The sequence below is a fragment of the Gossypium arboreum genome, chromosome 13 (genome assembly GCF_025698485.1).
Source record: "Gossypium arboreum isolate Shixiya-1 chromosome 13, ASM2569848v2, whole genome shotgun sequence".
In the NCBI taxonomy this organism is placed as follows: domain Eukaryota; kingdom Viridiplantae; phylum Streptophyta; class Magnoliopsida; order Malvales; family Malvaceae; genus Gossypium; species Gossypium arboreum.
In genome coordinates this window covers 114,253,094-114,261,077 of record NC_069082.1, presented here as the reverse complement: position 1 = coordinate 114,261,077, position 7,984 = coordinate 114,253,094, and the positions used below count along the sequence as shown (strand labels likewise).

The 7,984-nt window shown below is 28.7% G+C and overlaps 1 pseudogene; it reads right to left on the bottom strand.

Moving 5' to 3' along the window:
- Positions 1 to 796: 796 nt before the first annotated feature.
- On the bottom strand, positions 797 to 7,984 carry LOC108462535 (zinc finger protein CONSTANS-LIKE 4-like; annotated as a pseudogene).

Genomic DNA, 7,984 nt, shown 5'->3' with positions numbered 1-7,984 from the left:
ACCCATAAGCACCTCTAGTCATCACGTGGAGGTGCCAAGTGCATTTCAACTATTTCATTAATTAATTTTCAACTCCATCTATTTTGATAAATAAATATATGAAAAAAAATTTAAATTTAAAATTTTTATTATTTGGATAATATTTATTTATTTTATATATTTTTAAACTTTTTAGAATTAAGACCAAATTGAGACCATTTGTAAATTGCACTGGTTAATTTTTAAAATTATAATTGAATTGATGTAATATGTAAAAATTGAGGGCTAAATTTGTTATTATACCAATTTTTCAATTGTCACATCACCCTCACGTTAGTGCAATTAACGAAATGAACAAAAATAAACAATCTCTATTAGTTGGGTGACCAATTTAAAATTATCAATAGTTAGGTGACCCTAGGTGACAAAAAGAAAGACTCATAATTAGGCGAATAGTTTACCGTAAATTTTATAAAATTGATAATATGATGTCATTAATGTTGTTCGAAATATTTATAGAGTATACAATGAAACCTCTCTAAAATAATTAAGGTAAATCGATCTAAGATTCTAAAATACAAATTATTTTATTTTGGTCATTTAATTTTTTTTTCAATTTAGTCACTCTCGTTAAAATAATTGTTCAAACTTCAAACTAATAACTCTCGTCAAAATAAATTTATTTTGATTAACCGATTGCTAACATGATACATTAACCAATTGAGTGACAACACGTGACTTTTATGTTAACTTTTATCTAAAGCTTAGGACCTTTCTATAATAAGTCTAAACCATTTTTTTAAAATTTAAATTAAATTTAAAACATAAATTTAAAATATAAAGAGGATTTTTTACGGAATCCATACATATTATCGCCATCAACTTCGACTTCAACATCACTGCTCTTCGCAAACCTTCCTTTGATCCTCAGCCCCACATTTGCGTAGGCTTTCCTTGACGCATAATGTATTGTCTTCTTGAATTTTATGCTATTTCTCTTCTCTTTATACCTTACTAGTCTCTCTTTTCTATCCGTCCATGAAGGTTGCACCGTTTGATGGGTCGTCTTCGTCACTTTCATGCACGGTACTGATATGTTTGTCATCGTACTACCACCATCTTGTGCCACCTAAACATCCAAAAAGACGATGGTATCTGCAAAAACAATAAATGAAGGATTCAAGCTTTAATTATGGAAGAACCAACTCAACCAAGTAGTAGCTTTTACTTGCTTACATTGTGGCTAAGACAGTGAGGGTTGTAGTTGTAGTAAAAAGGGAAAGCTTTAGGTGAAATGAAGTCCATATTGAAGCAGTGATCGGTGACCATCGGAGCTTAGACGGTGTTTCTTTGGATAGGGACGACTCCATTAGTTCCAAAGTTGTTTTGCTTTTGGTCTTGGGCTTCTATTTTTGGATCCACATGCCCATAATCCAAATCTAGATATGGATCCATCTCGAAAAACACGTACTACCTCGTGTTCACGTCTGATCATTCATGAGCTTTATGTTAGAACCGTAAAATAATATATGATATAAAACTTAACAAACCATAAACCAGGATCTGTCATGTCAAATCATAAAAAACAAATCAAGAATAAAATTAGATGCGGAAGCATACCTGAATTCATCAATTTCTTGAAATCTATTGCGGTTTTGATCTTCCAAAGTAATCTAGAGAAGTTGGCTCTCTTTTTTCTAAAGATGGGATATTAGAAAAGTTATCTTATGTGTAATTTGGGGATCATAACCCTAATTTCTAATCAGCCCATCATTAATTAGAAATTAGTTAGTAGAGTATCTACACGTATTTGACCCATACTTTATTTAATAATTAAAGCGCAATAAACCTTAACCAAATTAGATCACTTTTAATTTAGGCTAGCCTATTATGATAGTAAATAACAACATATAATTAACCTTATTATATATGTGATGTCCATATTTTCTAATAATCTCCCATTTGGACTACATATATTAATTACTCTATAATTACATGTAATTATAAAACCTTATGAGCATAAAACTTTACTATCATATCCAAAAAAGTATTCCGAACAATTTCGTCTATTAATTATGTTAACATAGAACTAATGCGACTTTTGTTACATATATCGTAACTAAATTCATCTCTGGTCACGTATATTAACACAACCAAATGACATAGATCAAGTATAGATGTGTAGTATGGAAATTACATACAATATGATCTAAACATGTCTATTTCCAACTGGTCCTCCTTAAACCTTAGTAAGATCAGACCTTACCAAAATCATAGTATGAATAAACCAAATAAACTTTATTTCTGTAGAAATTAAACTTAATATTCGTAAACTAAAATAACTAAAAATGCACATATAACATAAAAGCATTAAAAAGTACAAACTCGTACTAAAACCAAATATCCTCAAATGACATTACACCTATATGAGCAGTGTGCTCATGAAAAACCTTGGGTAGTAGTCCCTTAATAAGTAGATCTATAATCATGGAGTTTGTCCCAATATACTTTGTAGACACCTAACCACTCTGATCTTTTACTTTAACAACTAAGAACTTAAAGTCTATGTGTTTTGACTTTGACGTGCTCCTATTGTTTTTGGAATAAAGGACTACCAATTATTATCACAATTGGCACCTTAGTGGAAAAATTTTGCATCAATATTCCATCAAAATCAAAATCTGTATACTTGATGATCTCTAATTTATTAGACCTCCGATATGTAAGCATACAATCTTTTGTTCTCTGAAGATACCTCATAATCCTCTTGGATGTTATCCAATGGTCCAAACTAAGGTTACTTAAATATCTGCCTAATATTCTAACAATGTACACAATATTCAAATGTGTACAAACCTAAATATACATTAGATTCCTTACTTTTGAGACATAGGGAATCTCACGCATTTCCTTAATCTCAAAAGCATTATTGGTGTATTGGTTAAGACTTAACTTATTATTGACAAACAGTATGTCATTAACATATAAAACCAAATACAAAATCTTACATATAAAACCAAATACAAAATCTTACTCCCACTAAACTTATGGTATATACAATTATCTACCAAATTCATATCTAAACCGAATGAGATAATCATTTGGTAAAATTTGTAATACTATTGACGAGAAGTCTGCTTAAGCCTATAGATGAAGTTCTTTAATTTGCAAATCATTAACTTTGCATCAGCTCTAGTTGCACCATATAAATGTATGATTAATGTTACCATTAAGAAACTATTAACTTAACATTCATCTAATAGAGTTTAAGGTCAAAATATTCCACTAAAGCCATTGTAACCTTTTTTTTCTAGTGGACATTTTTAATGACATTCATTCTTAAGGTTGTTGAGTTTGTTCTTCTAGAACAATTACCTTATCTTGAATAGGGAGTCATTCAACATTGTCTTATTAAGGTTCTGGATTCACTTCTTGATCAATGATAGGTATGAGAACTTAAACACCATCAACAAAATTTCTCCTCAAAAGTAATGTCTTTAACCTTATTTCTCCCTCCAAACTCAACATCCTTAAAAAAAGTTGCAATTCTCATTTCAAAAATATTCCTCATTGTGGGATCATAAAACTCATAACCCATAGATTGCTCAGAATAACTAATAAAGTAGTTGTTTACCATTTTGGAGTCCAATTTCTTTTCATGTAGCCTATAGGGCCTTATTTCAACTGGACATCCCCAAATGTAAAAGTGCTTTAGGTTAGGCTTTCGACCTGTCCAAAGCTCATAAGGTGTCTTTGCAATTGCTTTAGTGGCTGTCTTTAAAGGCACTGGCCAAATGAGCACTTTCAGACTTATCATATTTCACCTTTCTTCCTTTTATACACAATAAGAAATGAGCTTATTTAGAGTCTGTTTCTCCTATTAACATATGAAACTAATTTTAAATTGGTTAAACTGTGCAGGAAGCGATACCAAAACCATAAGAACAATCAATTCCTCAAAAAGCTCGATCTTAAGTGCCTTAAATCTTGAGGCAACATGAAACATCTCCATAATGTACTCCCCCATGTTTCCTTGACCCTTATACTTCATATAAGAAGTCAAAAGTGGTGTCATATCAACCTTAATATTTTTAGCAAAACGTTTTTCAATTTGGTCAAGGAAACACTTGGCTTAAGTAATCTTTTCAGATTCTGTGCCCCTAAAGGCTTTTGGAATGCTGTGCATCATGATCATTAAACTCATGCGATTTGAATGTTTTCACCTCTTAAAATCCCTTTTAGCATCAGGGGTGATTTCTGCAATGAGATGTGCAAGTTGTTCTTCAGTTAATGCAAGTTCTATGTCCACACAGCCAAGTATTATAAGTAAGTACCTTTTCCATTCCTTAAAATTAATCCCATTAAGCATGGGTATAGAAGTGATGTTAGCAGATATTATGGCAGCAGAAGATGAGCTAGTTGAATATAGAACAAAAATAAATAAAAATAAGCTCACATCAATATTAATAAGTAAACAATAAATTCAAGATAATGACTAATCCCTTCTCAAGATGCCAAACAAACACAACATTAATATCAAGTCTTTGGATAGTAATATTAACAGTAAACGGTACTCTTGTTGTAACAATCAAATATTGACAAATAAATTATGTCAAACAATGAATTAATCATTGGACTAACTTATTGTTCACATAAATTACCTTATAATTGTCACACATTTATCACCAAAAATGTCGTTGAAATTCTACCAAATATTAACTTACCTTTGGGTCAATTAATAAACGTATGAATCATAAAAACATATAATCATCTTGATATTTTAAATAGACTAATTTACACAAAAGAGGTCATTTTGGCGGCATTTTGTTTCAACTAATCTATTTAAAATATTAGACATCCTTAATTAAAACCTAAAGCCAAAATCTGAATTTATTTGTTTCAAAATGTTTTCCTTAATTCCATCTTTCAATCAAATTAAAAGATAATAGTATATATATTTATCCCAAAACAACATACAATGATGTTGGAAAATATAATAATAGTTGAATAAATCATAAACAACCTCACATAAGACTTTAAATTTAAACCAAAATAATTTGAATAAAGGTAAACCTCATCTTAAGATGTCAAACACTCCATTAATATTTCATCTGTGGACAAAATATTAACTTGTAAGTGATATCTTAGTGCAATAATCAAACATTGACAATAAGAACATGTCGAACCATAAATCTTTATTTAGGGCCAATTTATTGTTCACATGTAAAACTGAATAATTGTCACATGTTTATTACCATAGTTGCATATGTGATATTATTAACCTTCATTTGGGATGATCAATATGAACATAACTTAAGTTACATGCACACAACCTTTTATACTTTAAAACAAAATAATTTATACAAAAAAGACCACTTTGGCGACTTATTGCTTCCATTAAGTTATTTAAAAAATATATATATAATCAATATTCAAATTTAAAAATTACCCAATAGTTAAAGCTCAAAACTAAAATTTCTGATTGCACTATAGTTTCCGAGATAACCCAAAATAAGGTTGTTTTAATAGTGTAAGTAAAAACTGAAAATCTTTATCTTTGATTGATTTTTTTTAAAACCATATATGTCAAAACCAAATTCGACCAAAGTTTATAACCATATCATTAAAATCAATATCAATTCATGCAAAATAAAACCATGCATTATACCCTTAAATTCATTGATATATATATATGCATATAATAAAAATATTACCAACTTACTTTGTATCTACATATAACCCCGAACTGAATTTATAATTAAGTGGGTTAGAATAAAAAACCTTTATATGAATGAATATTTATAAAAATTTTGTAACCACCAAATATATATATTTTAATAAAAGCATAAATCCATAAATTGTTTACAACTTTTGGTCCAAAAGCATATAAAATTTAAAATTATTAAATTAAAATTTTCAAAATTAAAATCATAATAATAGGCATATATTACAATTTATATAAAAATCATATCATCATAATATAACCAAATATTCATGAGTATGTAAAAATTGAATAAATATCGATAGCATAAAATTAACAACTAAACCATAAATATAAAACATGCAGAAGAGAATAGACTTGAAACCAGCAATCTCAAAAGCACCTGATATTTGCAGTTATTGGAGAAAGTCTATAGCTTTTAAATGAAAATCATAATTAAGTTTAAGACTTAAAAGCAAAATTGATGAAGCCTATCCAAACTTCCAACTAATTTTCTTTCTCATGAACAAATATGCTCCAAATAAGAGTGAGGGTCGCCAAAAGGTTACTCATCTTATTAACTTGAACTTTTAAAAGTAGCTCAGGAGAAACAAATTAAGTTATATATATAATATGATGATGGTCATTGAACAGCATGGCACATCTTTCAAATATGGCAAGCAAGTAAATAGCCGAAAGGCTTCTTGATGCTCGTATTACTATATATTGTTACTACCCAACCACCTTGTACACTAATTTGATCAAAGTCATTGTGTGCCCAAATAAATTTAATTATAATCGAATGACTATATTTAGATTATATTTATTCAAAATTGAGGGATAACAATCCAACACCAAAATTGAAAATTGAAAATCAAAACCCTAAAATTTTAGCATAAACAAAAAAACCTAATATTTTTATAATTGGAACATTAAATCCACGTATCAAATCCATAAGCTCTCAAGAATGGATAAATATAAAAATAATAGAAAATTAATTAATGACAAGACTCAGATGCCACTTGTTTGAACCATAAAATAATATATGATATAAAATTTAACAAATCATAAACTAGAATTTGTCATGTCAAATAATAACAAACAAATTAAGAACAAAATTAGATGCCGAAGCGTATCTAAATTCATCGATTTCTTGAAATCTATTGCGTTTTTGACCTTCCAAATTAGCACATAAGTAATCTAGAGAAGTTGGCTCTCTCTTTTCTAAAGATGAGATATTACAAAAGTTATGTTATGTGTAATTTGGGGACCATGACCCTAATATATAACTTTTTCACATTAACACTAATTTCTAATCAGCTCATCATTAATTAGAAATTAGTTAGTAGAGTATCTACACATATTTGATCCATACTTTATTTAACAATTAAAGCACAATAAACCTTAACCAAATTAGATCACTTTTAATTTGGGCAACCTATTATGATAGTAAATAATAACATGTAATTAATCTTATTATATACATAATGTCCATATTTTTCAACACTTTATGGTTTGGGTCGAGAAGCAGTGACAAAGTCACCTCTGCTTCTTCTCTGCTGTTGTCTATATCTTCATCAACGTCGGAGAAGTACTGGTCATCTAGGAACTTAAACGTTGTGTCGGGCTTGATGCAATCATTGAAGTTGAAGTCTGACAACTATAATATGTATGGATTCGGTAAAATGCCTTTTATATTTTAATTTTATGTTTTTAATTTAAATAAAGAAAAAAAAAGTGTTTTAGATTAATTAGAGAGAGGTTTTTGGCATTAATCAAAAGTCAACAAAAAAATGTCACATGTCATCACTCAATAGGCTAATGTGTCAAATTAGCAATCTATTAGTGGAAAACATATCATTTTAACGAGAGTGACTAGTTCGAACAATTATTTTAATAGAAGTGGTTAAATTTAAAAAGATAGAGTGATCAAAATAAGATAAACCATATTTTAGAGTGACCTTAACTTTAGTTTACCCTAATAATTATTCTCTATAACATTATTTTATTATAATAGTTAAGTTTATTGTAAAACTAATTTTTATATTTTATTTTTTCTTTTACATCAACTCTTATCCTTGAATGTTTGACTTAAGTTTATTTCTACATTAATTTATGTCAAGAATAAGGTTTCTTGGTTTGATGGTTAAGTTTTGTATAATATCGAATCTTGTGTTCGAGTCTCTGCACATACAATAAGAAAATATTTTTATGCTACTTGGTAAAATTTTAGTTATAATTTTTCATAAATTAAATAGTTTTTTAAACGAAACATTCTTTTCCCTTCTTCATACTGTCCTTCAT